This window comes from Rhineura floridana, chromosome 1, assembly GCF_030035675.1.
Source record: "Rhineura floridana isolate rRhiFlo1 chromosome 1, rRhiFlo1.hap2, whole genome shotgun sequence".
NCBI classification, from domain to species: Eukaryota; Metazoa; Chordata; class Lepidosauria; order Squamata; family Rhineuridae; genus Rhineura; species Rhineura floridana.
This window is the reverse complement of record NC_084480.1, coordinates 102,883,237-102,902,447: the sequence shown is the minus strand read 5'-3', so window position 1 is coordinate 102,902,447 and position 19,211 is coordinate 102,883,237. Positions and strand designations below refer to the sequence as shown.

The 19,211-nt window shown below is 41.2% G+C and overlaps 1 long non-coding RNA gene across 1 annotated transcript; it reads right to left on the bottom strand.

Moving 5' to 3' along the window:
- Positions 1-12,127: 12,127 nt before the first annotated feature.
- Positions 12,128-14,548, bottom strand: LOC133385203 (uncharacterized). The gene is made up of 3 exons (XR_009762815.1): positions 14,464-14,548; positions 14,105-14,172; positions 12,128-12,478 (listed from the first exon to the last, which is right to left on the bottom strand). It is a non-coding gene; the product is annotated as an uncharacterized LOC133385203 (long non-coding RNA).
- Positions 14,549-19,211: the final 4,663 nt, after the last annotated feature.

Sequence of the window (19,211 nt, the reverse complement as noted above, 5' to 3'; positions counted from 1 at the left end):
ATTTGCACCAAAGTGCCAGCCAACAATATAGCAGCAGCATTCTGTGCTAACTGCAGCTTCCAAACCATCTTCAAGGATAGCCCCATGTTTAGTCCCATTAAGCCATTTATTCCCACTGGGATGCATTAGGCTGTGCAATCAGTTTAATTGCACTGTGGATCAAGCCGTGAAAGTCCATGCCTCCAAAGGTACATTGTCATTTGAGTAATACATTTCTAAAAATGGATGATTAATAAAAATTTAACTAACATCAAGGCATAGTTCTGGTCGCCTCATCTCAAAAAGGATATTATAGAGTTGGAAAAGGTTCAGAAGAGGGCAACCAGAATGATCAAGGGGATGGAGCGACTCCCTTACGAGGAAAGGTTGCAGCATTTGGGGCTTTTTAGTTTAGAGAAAAGGCGGGTCAGAGGAGACATGATAGAAGTGTATAAAATTATGCATGGCATTGAGAAAGTGGATAGAGAAAAGTTCTTCTCCCTCTCTCATAATACTAGAACTCGTGGACATTCAAAGAAGCTGAATGTTGGAAGATTCAGGACAGACAAAAGGAAGTACTCAGCGCACAGTTAAACTATGGAATTTGCTCCCACAAGATGCGGTAATGGCCGCCAGCTTGGATGGCTTTAAAAGAAGATTAGACATATTCATGGCGGACAGGGCTATCAATGGCTACTAGCCGTGATGGCTGTGCTCTGCCACCCTAGTCAGAGGCAGCATGCTTCTGAAAACCAGTTGCCGGAAGCCTCAGGAGGGAAGAGTGCACTCGGGTCCTGCTTGCGGACTTCCCCCAGGCACCTGGTTGGCCACTGTGAGAACAGGATGCTGGACTAGATGGGCCACTGGCCTGATCCAGCAGGCTCTTCTTATGTTCTTATGTTCATATTTATACTCACAGGTTGGCATCCAACTTCACATAAGCAGACTATTTTCCTTCCTGCAAGCTCCTCTGCCACTCCAAGGCTGCAACAGTTTGGGGGACTGAAGGGTGTAGGCGACTCCATCGTTCCAGTGGTGTCACTGGTTTTCTGCTGGTTTACAAACACCACTGGATTTCAGCCATTGGTAGATACATGGATATATTACCAAATCTCTCTCTCTCTCTCTCTCTCTCTCTCTCTCTCTCTCTCTCTCTCTGTGTGTGTGTGTGTGTGTTTCCTTCCACCTCATATAATTGCACTGAATGTGAAGTTTTATTATCAGTCTTCAGGTGATCAGCCTCTTGAAACCTATGCAAATTTTAAGGCACCATACAAAATAAATGAAAGAAGAGCTAACAAATGCTTTTGTTTCATCCACCCAAAGATAGCAAAATTCATATTGCAACTCAGCTACCTTCTGGACTCCCAACCCATTATTTGAATTAAAACAAGGTTGCTGGTCACACCAGTGGATCTGGGCTGCATGGCTTGAAAGTTAACTTAATTGTAACATTTGTTTGTAGTGACAAATGTATTTATTATTATTTATTTATTAAATTTATATCCTGCCCTTCCTCCCAGAAGGACCCCAAATGTACGAACTATACTAGTGGCTGTGCCTCTGCTCACTCCACTCACCACCACTACCACCAATCTCCTCCCTATATCAACCCTCTAGAGCTTCCCCTTCCTACCCCATGTAGCTACTAAGCTCCCTTTTCACCTTCCTCACCCTATTTCTGAAGCCACTTCTATTCTGAAGCCCTACTTTGCACCCCAGTTTCACCTTCACCCCCATATCCATGCCTCCTCCTCTTTCTGTGCAACTCCTCCTTGCACACAGACCACCCCACAGTAACATCCTGCATCTTCCTTCTCCCACACATTGCAACTGCTTGTCACCCTTTTCACCTTCCATCCAGTTATGAAGCCACCATCCCCTCCTGTTCTGCAGCCACTTTCATAACCCTGCTTTTATCTTCACTCCTATACCTGTGACTGCTACTTCCTCCTTTTTTGCAACACCCATCTGCACCCCCATTTCCACCTTCACTCTTTTCTCTCTCTTCCCCTCCATTTCTCAACTCTCCCTCGCACACAGACCACCCTCATTTCCATGTCTCCTCCCCCTCTCCTGTTCTGCAGCCCTCTTGGCACACACCCACACATCGATGATGATATATGTTGCTATATCTTTAAGATGAATAGAGTCTTAACAGTAAGTCTGCCATTTAGCTTGTTCAGTTAGAGAAGGTTGTTGATGGATGTTGTACTTATATAGGTGTTTGCTTGTTAATAAATATTTGTTCTAAATTACTACACTGAATCTGGAACTTCATGTTGAAGATAGCACATGGTACTGGGAGTGAAATACATTGTGTGAAGGTACTATGGGATATCTGGGGGCTCAACATCATTTATCTTTCTCATATCCCGCAAGTGAGGAATGGGAGAGGGAGATGTTTGAGTACAGTGAAGAAGGAGAGACACTGAAAGGAAGAAAGTGGTTGTTTTAAACAAAGTCAGAAGTTTGGGTGAAGCAGGGATTGAAAGACACCGAGAGTGAAAATGGGGTTTTAAAGAATGGCAGAGGTTTGAGTGAAGCAGGGTTTGAGAGACACAGAAAAGGTGTGGTTTTACAGAATGACAGAGGTTTGAGTAGAATGAGCAGGGGTTAGTAGGTGTGAGTAGAATGAGCACAGTGAGAAGACAATTGGGAAAGGCATGAAATTATGTGTTGTACCCATCTCTGCTATTTCTCCTTGTTAAACTTTTAAAAAACAAAGTTCCTCCCCTGACAATCTATTCAGATTTCTCTTGTTGTTTTAAACCACCACTTTTCCTCTGTCAGTGTCCCTCCATTCTTGCTCCTATGCCACAGCCACTGCTATTGTCCTGACTTCTCTTTTGTTCCTGGACCCCATGCAAGCCTGACGTCATGGAAATCCCAGGAGTGTGATGAGGCACTACAAGTCCTCCAACGGGGGTTGTGCTCTCGCTTCATGCAAATCCAGAATTGTGATGCAGCACTACAAATCCTCCAGTGGGGGCTGAGTAATGACATTTTACTGGACATTCTCAATAGGATCAAATTATATTTATAGCTTTCTGGAAAGTTCACACAGATTATGGTCACATTTTCTATACATGGCTTCCACCAAAGAATCCTGGGAACAGTAGTATGTTAAAGGTGCTAGAAATTATAGCTCTGTGAAGAGTAAACTACAGTTGCCAGGATTCTTTGCAGGAAGCATACGGTGTGCATGTGACCATCAGTTCTTAGGCTTCTGTCAAGTATTACATTTTAAATGTGGGAGCACTCCTGTGATTCAGTCCCTTATGAATTATTTGGAACAAAAATCTTAATCTTAAATCAAAATGTCAAATTTAATAATTACTAAAAAAAATAATTTAGTAAATAAAACAGTAAAAAAGGGCCTAGGTCAAAGATTACATAATGAATACTAATTATATGACCTAGAATTAGGAGTGAGCAGTGAAGTGGCCAAGTTTGCTGATGACCCTAAATTGTTCAGGGTTGTTAAAACAAAAAGGGATTGCGAAGAGCTCCGAAAAGACCTCTCCAAACTGAGTGAATGGGCGGAAAAATGGCAAATGCAATTCAATATAAACAAGTGTAAAATTATGCATATTGGAGCCAAAAATCTTAATTTCACATAGACGCTCATGGGGTCTGAACTGGCGGTGACCGACCAGGAGAGAGACCTCGGGGTTGTAGTGGACAGCACGATGAAAATGTCGACCCAGTGTGCGGCAGCTGTGAAAAAGGCAAATTCCTTGCTAGCGATAATTAGGAAAGGTATTGAAAATAAAACAGCCAATATCATAATGCCGTTGTATATATCTATGGTGCGGCCACATTTGGAATACTGTGTACAGTTCTGGTCGCCTCATCTCAAAAAGGATATTATAGAGTTGGAAAAGGTTCAGAAGAGGGCAACCAGAATGATCAAGGGGATGGAGCGACTCCCTTACGAGGAAAGGTTGCAGCATTTGGGGCTTTTTAGTTTAGAGAAAAGGCGGGTCAGAGGAGACATGATAGAAGTGTATAAAATTATGCATGGCATTGAGAAAGTGGATAGAGAAAAGTTCTTCTCCCTCTCTCACAATACTAGAACTCATGGACATTCAAAGAAGCTGAATGTTGGAAGATTCAGGACAGACAAAAGGAAGTACTTCTTTACTCAGCGCATAGTTAAACTATGGAATTTGCTCCCACAAGATGCAGTAATGGCCACCAGCTTGGATGGCTTTAAAAGAAGATTAGACAAATTCATGGAGGACAGGGCTATCAATGGCTACTAGCCATGATGGCTGTGCTGTGCCACCCTAGTCAGAGGCAGCATGCTTCTGAAAACCAGTTGCCGGAAGCCTCAGGAGGGGAGAGTGTTCTTGCACTCAGGTCCTGCTTGCGGGCTTCCCCCAGGCACCTGGTTGGCCACTGTGAGAACAGGATGCTGGACTGGATGGGCCACTGGCCTGATCCAGCAGGCTCTTCTTATGTTCTTATGTTCTTAATCATATTCTATTAATATGTTAACAGCAGTTTATGGAGATGGGAGATAACCTCATTGGTTCTATTCTGCAGGTGGTGTACATGAAATGCACACACTCTCTCTCACTGAGCCTTGCCTCTCTCGAAGTGCAAAGAATAGTCAATGAATAGATAATTTGAGGAGATGGAGTAGGTCTGAACAAGGAGGAGACCTCTGAAGTGGTAATCTAGCTCTTGACAGCAGTAGCTTCTGCAAGTGTAGAGAGAATTTTTTCTTCCTTTTCTTCATTCATTCTAAATTGAGAAATAAATTGGGAACTGAAAAAGCAGGAAAGCTTGTATTTCTTTTCCAGACAAGGAAGACAAAGGTACAGAAGAATGAGTTACCTACAACACCCACAATTTTAAGTTTCTCGTGTTGACTTGGTTGAATTTGCCTAAATTTTATTTTTAAAGAACTTTACATTTATCTATTGTTGTTTGGTAAGAAGAAAACTAATCAGAAGAATAAACAATCTTCCTAGTACAATTTAAAAGTCTGTTTGGTGGTGATGATTCTGGCACATCATGACAAAAATATAATGGTTAATTGAACTGTTGGAACTGGTTCATCTCCTGAACGACTTCACAAGTTAATTCTGCTTTAGTACTAAAATGACCACATTATCATCCTATTTTTCTGATGAAAATTAATCAGAAAGCTGTTCAGAATAATTCCTTAGTGCGTACCTGCCTTCTAATGAAACCCTACATCTCTAAATATGTATTAAAATTATATTAAACAATAACGTACTTCTACTAAAAGTGATTAAATAGAATCTTCCTAGTGATTTAAACTGTGATTCAAATCATTAAAACTGAGTCCTTCAGAAAAAGTGATTTATATCAAATCAACCCTGCAACTGAAGCAGTCACCTCACTCTGCCTAATAGTATGGCGAACTGTGCAGAGAAGAATGCAGCTGGTGACACCCTGGCTTATTGCTTTGCTTGCGCTGTACTAGTTTACTTGAAACTCCCATTGAACTAAAGTGAATCTGAGTAAACAAACTTTGAATTTTGCTGATGGAGATGGGCATTGTGGAACTGCTATGGGGAATACAGTCCTAGATTTCATCCTATGTGGAAACAGAGAAATAACTTCACTTCTTAGTAGATTGCAGAAGATTATTGTGTCAGCAATAAGGAGGGCAAAACTGCACCTTACATTAAAATGTTTTTTTAAGCATTCATAAACCAGCCACTTTTATTCTGAAGGAAAAGCAACCATAGATTAGAGGCTCACACTTGTTTTCTCTTCAAAATACACCCTCTCCCCAGCAGCTATTTCCCTTGGCTTTCAACCCTGCAGCTATTTCTCCTTCAAGATAACCCTGGCCAATTTAAGCATACTTTTAAAAACTGTGTTTAACCTAATGTGTAGTTTGGCTCTAAAGCAGGTGTGGGGAACCTCAGGTACAGGGGCCAAATGTAGACCTCTCTAGTTGGCCTTTGGGGCTCTCCCAGGCCATGACTCTTTTCTAGGCCACACACCCTCTCCTCAACCCACCCTTCTCACCGACCCTGCTCCATGCCAAACATCCTGACTTTTCCATGACTGGACTATATTTACTGTATATACATAAGAGTCACATCCTTTGTTCTACCCATGTTTGCCTCTGGCCATGCCCACTTTTGCTTCTGGCGAAGCGTACCCCTAGTATGTGCCCCTCCCGGCTGAAAATGGTTTCCCACCTCTGCTCCAGAGAGTCCCAACACAGAAAGGGTATTAGAATACCAAATCTTTTAGCACAAGAAAACAAGTCATTGTTGAACTGCATAGGAACAAATTAAGAGAAAAACATCCTCTGAATCCCTTGAACTCATTCTGCTGATTCTTTGTGTCCTCTGCATTAGTACAGAAGAAAATATCAGTGTTAACTGTGAAAAGTGCAAACATACGCATGCACACAAACTTTAAAAACAGCTTACACAATTATTGAACTGTTAAGATTTTAAAACACGCCCAGGGAAGCTGTCAGTAACCAACCCCTGATCCCACCAGAAACTTGATAATCAAAGAAATCAAAATTTAAATAAAATGTGATGGTGCAATTCCACCATTTCTACCTAGTTCAGTAGCTCCAGCTGGTGCAAAATGCTGCAGTGTGCAGAGCAATCCAACTGCTGGAAGATGGTGGAGGAGGAGCCGGTGGAAAGCTCCATGGGATACTTGGGAGCCTCTGGCCTGTCTGAACGTGGGCTGTGTCGGGAGCCACGCACACGAGCTGGCCAGGAAGTGCTGTCTCCAGCAACCAGGCCTCCCACAGAGTAAGCACTCCCTGTAGGCCATAGTGGGGCATATTTAAAATTATTATACTGGGCTGGCATTTTGGCTGGTGGAGTTTGAAGATCCAAGGGAGGGGTCTGAACATGAGGGGCATCTTGCGTAAGTCCCCCCATGGCTCCTCCCTACCACTCCTATGTCATGCCCTGTTTTAGGGGCTTCCACCAGTCCTCCGCCTACTGGACTGGCCATCCCCGGCAGACCCTGGCAGTGCCAACAGGCTCCTGGAGCAGCCACAACTCTGCCATAGCAGAAGGCTGTGGAAAGGTGAGTTGGATTGCGCCCTAGATTGCTGTTGGGGTCAAATTACCACTAGCATATAACTCCAGTGCTTAAAGCTTGCACTGGTTGCGCGTATGCTACCAGGCCAGGATTCTTTAAGGACCGCCTGATTCCTTAAATCCTTGATCTATCACTGAGGTTCTTGCATGAGTCACTGTTACTGGCATCCATGGCTTGGGGGCAGTTTGTATCTACAGGGATGGGAGTCATGTGTTCACTACTACAGCGTTAAGCAGTATATCGAAGTGTTGAAATAAATAAAGTACAATAATGGTATAACTGCAGTCTTCCATGCTTTAGCCTCATGCACAAGTATATCTTTGAGTATATATTATACAATCATGTCTTCTAGACATCTTCTGTTGAAATTCTACTTGTATTGTATCATTACGGTGTTCTCTGAACCATGCTGTACTGATGTGCAAAGTGGCTTTCTCTGCTTAGGCTTTGGTATGCTGATGGCGGACAATTGACACTAAGTGCCAAATTACCGTTCAAAGCATGTCACAGCCTTCTCAAAGGTCTATAAGTGGCTTCTCCAACCTGGATCTGAAAGAATCCGTGTAAGAAGAGTTATAAAATAAAGGCACTTGTATATTTTGAGAACCTGAACTTGTATGGATTTTGCATTGCCTGTGCACTAAGTTCTGCACCTCTGTAATACATACATTTGTAAATAAACAATTGTACAAGTATACTGGAATTAAAACTTAAGAGGCCTGCTGGATCAAACCAAAGGTCTATCTAGCCCAACATTCTGTTCCAACAGTGGCCAGCCAGACACTTACGGGAAGCCCACAAGCAGGGCATGAACAGAATAGCACTCTCCCACTCATGTTCCACATCGACTGGTATTCAGAGTCATAGAGCCTTTGATACTGGAAGAGCCATATAGCTATCACAAATAGTAGCCGCTGATAAGCCATCATAAATAGTAGCTATCGATAGCTTATCCACCATGAATTTGCCTAATTCCCTTTTAAAGCTGTCCAAGTTGAAACCCATTACACATCTTGGGGTAGTGAATCCCACAGTTTTATGAGCTGTGTGAATAAGTATTTCCATTTGTCAGTACTGAATCTCTCACTGTTTCACTTCACTGGGTGGCCCTGGGTTCTGATATAATGAAAGAGTGAGAAAAATGTCTCCATTTAATTATCTGGTGTCCAACCCAGTCATCACTTGCCCCGTGTGGTGAAACAGCTATTGAGCTGTGGTGAACTGGTGCTTTACTTCTACTACCACCATTTTGAAAATAAAAATTTAAATAACATTTTTTTATACATGTAGCAGTTCAAAAAAATGTACACCCTTAACAATCACAGATTCATCTTTAGGTCATATATGTTTTTCTGATTTGAAAAGTACAGACTTGTTTTTGAATTCATGTACGATCCATTTCACTTTGACATGTATCCAATCAACTATCTCAATAGCTTGTGAGGCTTCTTTCTTTGCAAAGGCACCTTCTTGAGACAGATGTGATTTGATTGATTGATTTTTATTTACAGTCATAGACCAAACTGAACATATACAAATGCACAACAATACTTAAAAGAAGCATTAAACATAATCACTCTTGTGAGATACCCTCTTACTGCATATTAAAACAATAAAATTAAAATGTTAAAATTAAAAGGAGAGTTGTTTAATCATTACTTTTTGACAATCAATAGCTGCTGCAAAAAAGCTGGCTACTTTTATTGTGACCTGATTTTATTTCAAAGCACTCAGTATCCGAAAGATGATTCAATTTTTATCATGTGAACTCATGTTTTAAATTGAAATGAGTTCTCGGTTCTAAACACAGTTATTCCAAAACTGTTTTCACTTTTTGGTTCAAGGTGGCTCTGTAGATCAACCTTTTCTGTGGTAAAAATGGTGAAATCAAAAGATAGGTTGCAATACTGGACAAAAGTTTGGAGGTAGAGCTGAGATGTAGTCTAACTTATTTTATGCCTGCACTACTTAATGAAAAGATATGCCAGATTTCTCATAGTATAGTGCATTTCTGTATGTTATTTTCATGGATACATGCATTTTTATGCATAATTTCTCCAATATGTGCTTTTTCTCTAATATGTGCTTGTACACATTACAGGCATACCCCGCTTTAACGTTCGCAATGGGACCGGAGAGTATACTTTAAGTGAAAATCTACTTTAAGTGAAGCAATTGTCTTCACTTGTACTGCATGCAATCACCACTAGATGGCAGTGGCGTCATGCCAATAAAATGTATGTAATTGCGAAGCACGCGAACGTTAAGCGGGGTATGGGGACGTATGGAGCATGTACGTTATAGCGAGGCAACGTTAAGTGAAGCGTTAAGCGGGGTATGCCTGTATTTGGTTGAAGAACTGCATTGCAAAATTCAGAAAAGTGTGAATTTCAAAGGATACCTGCTTGTTGACTCATTTGGGGGAGTGTGTGAATTACATAGGTTTGCATTTAAATGCAAACAAAATCCAATTTCTCCCCCATTCTATCTCTCTAATACTCAATCGGAACATTGGTCTGCGTTCAAAGCAGATGCTCTGTTACTGAGCTATGGTCTTTCCTCAGAGGAAACAACCCTTCTAAAGGCTGCCTGCAACTTCCTAACAACTGGGTGACACATGAACAGCATCTTTATTAAATTAAATCTGTGCTAGCTTGTTAAGCAAGGAGAACAAAGAATCTGGACAACAATGAGTCTGTCTTAAAGACAAAGTTATTACAGAATTGGGGTTGTTACTGGGTGGAGGGGAAGGAATTTAATTATGCATCTAACGAAGGAGGTTCTTGCAATGACGCCTCATGCTACATTAAATTTAGTTAAAACATCAAGGCTGCACTTGCTAAGCCCATTTGCTCAGAAGTAACTTCCAGTGATTTCAACAGGACTTTCTTCCAAGATAATGGGTTGTATCCAATTGTGTCACTCAGCTGATGGTCAGGCTTCTGTTAGCAGAACAGGGAGGGAAACAATTTTCAGCAATCTCCCTTCCCCCCTGCAGGACCCTGTTCCCCTCCCCCAAAAAGTCTGTTGTGGAGAGTCCCCTGACCCTCTAGAGCAGAGTTAAGGGGTGTGAGGAACTGCAGAGAGGAGGGGTTATTGCTAAAAATTGATTCCCAGGTGGAATCCCATGACTGTCAGCTGAGGAACACTGTTGGATACAACCCAGTGTGTTTAGGATCAGGCTGTAATAGGTGCTACAGGGCTTTGTCTTTATGTATCACACTTAACTGTTTCAAAAAAGAACTCACAATATTTGAACCACTGGAAAATAATGGTTTCAACCAAACATCACATTTGAACCACATTTATTTATTAATATATTTGTATACCACTGTTTCATTTTAAAACATCAAAAGTTTATAAGCTGAAAAAAACTGTACAGAAAAAAACATTAAAATATAGTAAAAACAGAGGTTAACTATTGCAAAACTAATTTAAACTCAGTAAGATTTATTGTTCCTTGCTTTCAGGAAATATAGTAATCACTTGCGGTCGATGGGTGAAATAATACGCAGACAACAGCAGCTATGGTTGAAATAAAGGGCCACTTTATTAATTATAAACAAGAACGTTTAAAGCGACCTGCAGAGGTGAAACCTAAGTGCGGGAACTAACTATAGGCAAGCAGCTTGCCCTACAGCTCTCGGGCGACCAGCCCCTGCTGGGGCAAATGGCAGCCCCCCTTTTGCTTACCCCTTGCCCCGGCCACACCTTGTAGGTGAGTAGGGAGGCCTTCTCACATCACCCCCCCCGGGGCCGTAGAACCCTCAGGTTGATGAGGTAAGTTGGCCCCAAAAGCAGTCCATATCCTGCCCTCGGGCCGTATAACCCTGAGAGACAGGCCTCCGGAACCGCCAATCACCTTGAAAGGTGCCTAAGGGGGCCACCTAGCTGTCGTTACCTATTTCCCCTCCCGCACTTTACCGCCTCCTTGTCCAAAACCTGTCATCATTAATAATTTGATTGGAGCCAAATTAGCCAAAATATGGCCTAGTAATCACGACACCCTCTAACCCTGTTCCCTCCATCCCCCAAAGTGTGGAGCAGGCAAAAAACCTGCCCACCAACAGGGTGGGCAGGATAAAAATTCCTGCTCGGCCCCGAAGCGACCATGGGCACACCGTAAAAGAGAGAGGGCGGGACGGGCATTGCGAGCCAAGAGGAAGTTGGAGGGGGCTGAGCGGGCTTACATAGCCCCTTAGCTCCGCCCCCTCCATACGGAACGCCGCACGTCATCCCAGTGCGACGCGCAACGTTCCCTTCCTGTACATGGCTACTGCAGCTTCACCCTCGGCCGCAACTGTGCTACCGCTCCCCAGAGCTTCGTTCAGGTAAGCGAAGCTGCATATTTGAGGTAAATGAGGGGTCACCCCAGAACCATTGTCTGAGCAGGCTTCCTTCTATATCAGGATTATTCAAGACATTATGTGATTCACGGACCACTTAAGCAAACATAGCTGGACACGAATGAGCCTGATGATTTCACTGAACTCACACTGCCTTTAATCTGGTTTACACAAGTTTAATTCTTAATAGCATTTTCTGGGTTATTAGACTTAAAACATTGGCTGTCCTATTTATTAAGTGTTGTTGTTATTTCTCATTTACTTAATCTAATTTTAATTCCATTTAACTTACATTCCACTTTTCAACATACCAGATCCAAAAGGTGTGCTAGGTTTAGATTGGAAAGTCACAGGTTCACACCCTGGCTCAGCCATGAAATGTGATGTACCTATGCCACTATCCCTCAACCTTACTTTACTTTCAGGACTCCTGCTGAGAAGGGCAAGTGAGAGGAACTGCCATACACTTGGAAAAGTCAAGGCATGATTCCGGCAAAATTAAGCATTTGTGAAATATTAAAATAGCATCACCTCTGAAACACTCCAGAGTTTCTGTCATTCTATGAGCCCACGTCACCCAGTCTGCATCTGTACTGGAATAGTTTTTAGTATGTTTTCATTGTTTTATTGGTTGTTGTTTGCTGGCCTGGGCTCCTTTTGGAGGAAGGGGAAGATATAAATTAAATAACTAATACATAAATTAAATAAATAATATTTATAAAAATTTAATAGAGACATATAAAGTGGAAGTTCAAGAACTTACAGAAGAATGGAAGTTATGCCCATTTCTTTACCTTCCCAGCCAGATGTTTCCCCCTGCTTAGCTCACTTTCTTCCATGTCTCTCAATGAACTCTCTAAGAGTAGCTTGTCCTTACCCACTTATGCCCCAGATCCTGACCTCAGGCAAGTGACTAGTCTTGTCATTTCCTCTTGCTTCTACTTTTAGTATTCCTTAACTGTTCCTTGGCCCTTTCATTGCCTCTCTCAGGCTCTCTGCCCTTTCTTCAGTGATGGTGGTTCCTCAGCAGCAGAAATGGTACATCAAGGGAAATTCTTTTCTGTCTGTTCAGCCACAAATATTTAACCCTGCAACAGACAGTTCTATTTTATTTATTTATTAAATTTATATATCACCCTCCATCACAAGACCCCAGGGTGGTTTACAGCATAGAAAATAACAAAAAACATATGCCAATAATTAACATAATGTCTATACCAGCCTTTCCCAGCTAGTGGGCCACCAGATGTTGTTGGACCACAACTCCCATCAGCCTCAGCCAGCATTGCCAATGGTCAGGAAAGATGGGAATTGTGGTCCAACAACATCTGGTGGCCCACTAGTTGGGAAAGGCTGGCTTAGACCATGCAAAAATTAAAGCAATTATATTCAGAACAATATATAATAAAATACAAAATCTTAGATTCAACTGTAAAACATAGTACAAATATAGCAGCAACAACCTAAGAAACAAGGGAGGGGAAAATCAGGAGCAGGGTACATAAAATACAAAAAAGTGTGCCATAGGTAGTGCTGGGTATTGTATAAGACCATAGAGCTGGAAGATAGCAAAAAATAAAAATAAAAATCCAATCTAGCTCCTACTGTTCATCCACTTCAACCCTCCCTCTACCTCATTAGATCACCCAATAGATGGGTCACTTTTCCTCACACCAAATCCTTTTCTTTACAGCCAATGTCATATAGATATTGCTTTATATGTTTTTCAAAATGGAAAGAGGTGGGTTTTCATTTGGCAGTGCTTAGGGTTTTATTTCAAAACACATCATTTTCTCTTAAATAGATGTTCACATAATGTACACACATGAAATAAAACTTTATTAAAAGGGGAAGCTATTTATAAGCATATAACCTCTCAAAAGGTCTGGAGGGGGGAGAGACAGACTATTAGCAGTAGCTTTTCACTAACAATATACCCTGATCTTACTGTAATGTGCATATTCACTACTAGAATACAGTTTTAAGCACTAAGGTGACTCCTATACTGCTGTTATGAGTACAAGGAATGACAGAAAGCAATGGAAGAAAAGAAAGTGTGTGTGTGTGATTTGCACTGTGCTTATTTCAGGGTATATAGGGTTTTCTGAAGTTTAAATAGTTTCAGGATTGCATCTGTGGTTTTCTACCAGCATAACTGAAACATTTTTGTGATTAATCTGATTTCCACATGAACTGCAGCAGTTTAATTTCCCAGCAGCGGAACAGGTGGTGGCCTCAATATAAAGAAATTCAGGGAAAAATGCACCTTCACTTCAAAAACTAGTTAAGGTTCCTCCAAGACTTTATACATGAAATCTCATCTCATACAAACCAAACATGCTTAAAATAAATACACAATAAAGTGCTTGAGGCCACAACAAATGTGACACAATCAAAATTGTCCCTTCCCTAGAACCTGCTATTAATCCCACTGAAGAAAAAAAGATTATTTTTTTTCTTCCTCCAGCAGGCTTGGAGCTGCTTTGGGGGCAGTTTCAGTTTGAAAAAAAGCAATGGGGGAGGAGTTAAATATTGACTCCCATTGTCCCACAACCATTCCTCCAAACAAAATTGGATTCCCTACCTCCACCCTGTGGTTCTTTAAAAAGGATGTTGGTGTAACCTGGTCAAACTGTTGCTACACAGTTCATGCTATTAGCTAGTATTCCCTATAGAGGAGTGGGGCTTCTTCAAGTCGATGACAGGATCCTTACCCTTGCAGCTTTAATATCTCTTGACTAGTGGTGATGTTGCTTTAAACGGTTTCAGGACACATCAAATGCTGAAACAAAGTGAGTTTTATCAGAATTTATAGAAATAAACAACTTGTAACTCAAGTTTATAAATGCTACATTGTTACTATGAATATAGCAGCCTGAACATTTTACAGTATGTTCCATACCCACTACAAAGAGGGTACACTGCATACAGAAAATGCCATTAAAGAGGAACACCTAAGATCACAGAAGTTGCCAGCAAATCTACACCCACCCTCCATACAGATCTTTTTCTTCCCCCTCAACGCAGTGTGGTTCCTAGACTGGTGCTGAAGAGCTCTGGTGTATTTACTTACAGCTACCCAGACCTGCAGTCAGACTAGGAACAGTCCCAGGCTTCTGGCATCTATTCTTCTCACTAACGATTGAGGAATTTGCCCCCTGCAGGATATGAAAAGTAGCTTGAGCACTGCACATGCTCTGTGGCCTACTTATTCCCTTGGACAGACTTAACAAGAGCCATTGCCCACAACTTTTAAAGGAACAGTAACATTTTAAAATATCACCCATGTCAACATTTTTAAAAGGGTTTTGATAAAGGATGGGCTCCTCCTACTCACAGGTTATTATCTAAAGCCCAGATAGCTATTTGCTTCTTGCTGACACACCTCTAGCCTCTCAATGAGAGCATACAAAGCAGGGCTTCATTACCTGACCACACAATTAGCATGCAAGGTGATACAACATAAATCCTGGTCTTTCCAATGGAGGTACAAGCTGCAGTTGTTACTGGATCTATACACACTTCTCTCTTAACTTTTCCAGTACAATTTGTGTGTGGGCCTTGATTGGTCCAGGAGGTAGAATGCCAGCTTGCTATAGCTATCCTTTTCCAGTTGTAGCACAAAAAGGTGTGGCAAAACTTTGCATGCATACATTTTGCATTATTTACTAGTACTGAAACTCCATAAGGACATTTTTTAAAAAAATGAATGCTTTGTGTTTTCCCTTCCTTCTCCCTAAGCATGGACTAGTATGCTTTATCCCTCTTTGCACCATTCTAGTCTCAGGAGACCACATCTTACATAGAGTTTTATTCTACAGAGCAATGAGCTGAAAAATAAACATTTAGAATGGGGACCATCACCAATCACCACAAAATCTTGCTGTGGCAGCTGTGTAGAACATTATACACCAGGATGTCATCTTTAGAGAGACCAAGAAAGACGATGCCTTCACTCTGTTAATCATGTGATTATGCCTGAGAAACACCTGTACTGCAAACTGACGAACAACTATTTTGAATTAATTAGATGTGCCAAAAGCACCAGTCCCTTAATTTTAAGAAGTAGCATATGTTATTTGCAGATAATAACTATAATAATGTTATGATGGGGTGAGGTAAACTAGAATGGGGAGTGAAGACCCTGTACCAGAAATGGGGGATGACAGCTTGGCTATGAACTGTCTCCTCTTTCTCAGAAACAGCCTTCTGGGTTGCATTGCTTGTTCTGGCCAGATGGAGGTTGAGTGGAAGGTGGTTGTTTCATCAGCCCTTTCATCAAACTTCTTAAATGCCTAGGTGGACATAGATATGGGCAAGAGACAGTGTGGACACTGCTCTTGCTGCCGCCTCCCATGCTCACTTAATGATGTCCTGCTTTTCCCTCAGTCCTATCCCGGTTTGGCCATTGCGTCCCATCTGTATTGTTCTCCCTTCCAGTTGCCCCCTTCCAGCATCCCACTTTCTCCCCTTAACACCTCCTCATCACAGTTTCACAACATTTGAAATTTCCTCCCCACTCCTCCCCCACTTGGTACACTTACCATTACTCTTCTGATTCCACTGCTGGATTTTTTTTTATGGAAAGTGTACTTGAAACACTCTGTTTACATGTTAAACATGTGCATAAATTGCCTCTTGAATGTATCCAGGAGAAAGCCTTTGCACCTTTCTACATCTTGTTGCCTTGAGACAGTGTCCTTGTCCTATACCACCTAGAGTTAGGATGGGGAACTTATGACCCAGCATGGTCATTGATCAAGGATGAAGGGAATTATAGCCCAACAACACCTAGAGGGCCCTGACCTAGAGCTTCCATATGGCCTTCAAGCCCAGCCACAAGTAGAATGTAAAAGTATTGTACAAATGGGGTGCAATAGTTCAAATGTCTTCTTGATTCTTTTGGAAATATAAATATTTATTTGACCTCATTACAAGTCAACTTTTCACTTCATGGTTCATTGACAATACTCAGAACAGTTTTCTCAGTCAGATAAAACCAAATCCTTACAAAATATGGCTCTATCTAACCATGGGTTATTCCATAAATCACCAGACCATTCTAAATGAGAACCAATGCAAAACAAGGGTTGGGGAACATTTGATCTTTAGTTAGCATAGCACAAGAGTGTATCTCTTCTTCAAATCGCTACAGATGTCAGCCGCACCAATCTTTTATTTAATGAGATATATAAAGATAACTTAGTAGCTTATCCAGCAAAAAGGGCCTTTACATTATAGCAGCTATCTCGTAACAAATACAATATTGTTCAATCCTATTGCTGCAGGAGTAAATGATATATTAAAGAACTGATTCTTCCCAACATTAGAATGTGAAACAATATACTGTCATCAAAATGTTACACCAGATATTTAAGTGGTTGTCAGTGTTAAAATACATCCAATTGCTATTTATTTATTTATTTATTTATTTATTTATTTATTTATTTATTTATTTATTTATTTATTTATTTATTTTGTTGCATTTATATACCGCCCATAGCAAGTCGCTCTCAGGGCGGTAAACAGAATAGGATAAAATACATACATCATCATAATAAAATCACAAAACATAAGACACAATGAAAACAAAATACAATTAAACAAAATATAAGATGATAAAAGGATTAGTATTAGCGCTAGAAATACTGACAGAAGCTAAACACTGAAAAGACACTAAAATGTGTGAAAAGGCTATAATTATAGTTAGTACTATTGTGGAGGGCTTTGAGTTTGATACAAAATCACATATAGCCTTTTATCTTATCAGATGTAGCATACATTGGCTATATGGGGCAATGATGGGTAGGGAAGGTGTTATTGGGGAGGTCACTTCTTATAACCTAGTTCTTTTGAAATTACAGAATTGTCACAGATGGGGCTCATGCTTCAGTGATGGGCATGATTCAAAAGTAATATCAAAGTGGTCTAATTATTCTACCATTTATTTGTATCTAGAACAGCACAGCTTAAAACAAGCAAGAACAGATGCATAGTATCTATACCTCTGTTGTGTAACACAAAGGGCCTTCTCCATTCACTTTCTTTAGAAATATATCACAGTAAGGTAGTTATAACTTATCATAAAATTATATCCATTGGCTGGCAAAACCATTAGAAGAACCTATTGCCAAACAATACAAATATTAAGGAAATGAAAATAAAGCATAAATTGAGAAAATAAACATAATATACTGGCTTAACCAAAAATATGACAACTAGAGATGGTAAAATCAAGTAACAGCAAGTTATGTTCAATACAGTCCTATGCAAACTTACTCCCAAGTAAGTGTGCATATGATTGTATCCATGCAGCGTGGATGTTTACTTTAAAAGAAGTGCCATTGTGTTCAGTGGACTTACTCCCCTGTAAGTATACTTAGGCTTGTAGCCTTAAAGAGTCCAAATAGCATTACCTTTCTATTTGCAGGTAGATTTGTTCCTTTCAGTTACACAGCAAAACATGCTACTCTAACTTGGAGCCTCAGGCAAACTGGTTCAAACAAGAATCTCACTGTGTTGTTGAACTCAGATGGAAAATTGCTCTCTTTTTTATAGGAAGAAAGCTGTGTTTTGGTATAGTGACATTACTAGACAGAAACATATCAGATAGTATTTCAAACTGAACAAAGACATAGAAATCAATCATCCGAGGGACAGAGGTGGGCAGCTGTCTGGCAGACGTTAATCATCACATTTGGGGAAATCTGCAGGGGATACCTACCCTAACAACAGTCTTGAATGGCTATAGAATTAGCCCAACACATCCAGGTAATTGTCTTGAGGACTCATGGTGCAGCTTCCTTCTTGAAGTTAAGCAGGATGGGAGACTTCCTTAGGAACATCATATGTGCCATGACTTCCACAAAGGAAGAAAGATAAATGCACCTACATATACGACAAAACACTCATATAGACAAGGCAAGATACTTAATAATAATAATAATAAATTTTATTTCTGAGTCGCCTATCTGGCCGAGTCAACGACCACTCTAGGCGACGTACATAAATAGAATGAATACAACATATAACCAACTTTAGTCAATAAATAATCTAAAAAAAACCATCCAACTATAACAAGATAAAACTAGTCCCCGGAAATCTTGTAGGCCTGCCTGAATAGCCAGGTCTTTAAGGCTCGGCGGAAACCTACCAGGGAGGGGGCATGGCAAAGATCATATGGCAGGGAATTCCAGAGGGTGGGAGCCACAATCGAAAAAGCCCTCTCTCTGGTCCGCACCAGTCTAGCTGTTTTAACTGGTGGGACCGAGAGGAGGTCTTGTGTGGCTGATCTCGTCAGGCGGTGTACTTGGTGATGCTGTAGGCACTCCTTCAGATAAACTGGGCCGAAACCATATAGGGCTTTAAAGGTTAACACCAACACCTTGAATTGGGCCCGGTAAACAACTGGTAGCCAGTGTAGTTCTCCTAACACCAGAGTGATATGATCACGGCGACGGCTGTTCTTGATCAAACGTGCCACCGCATTCTGTACCAGTTGTAATTTCCGGACCGTTTTCAAGGGTAACCCAACATAGAGCACATTACAGTAGTCTAAGCGAGAGGAGACCAGGGCATGTACCACCCGTGGGAGCAGATAGACAGGAAGGTAGGGTCGCAACATCTGTATTAGATGCAATTGATACCAAGCTGCCCAGCTCACTGCCAAAACCTGAGCCTCCATGGACAGCTGGGAGTCAAGAATGACCCCGAGGCTGCGGACCTGGTCCTTCAGGGGCAACCTTACCCCATTAAACACCAGGTCTATATCTCCTAACCTTCTCTTATCGCCCACAAGCAGCACCTCGGTCTTGTCGGGGT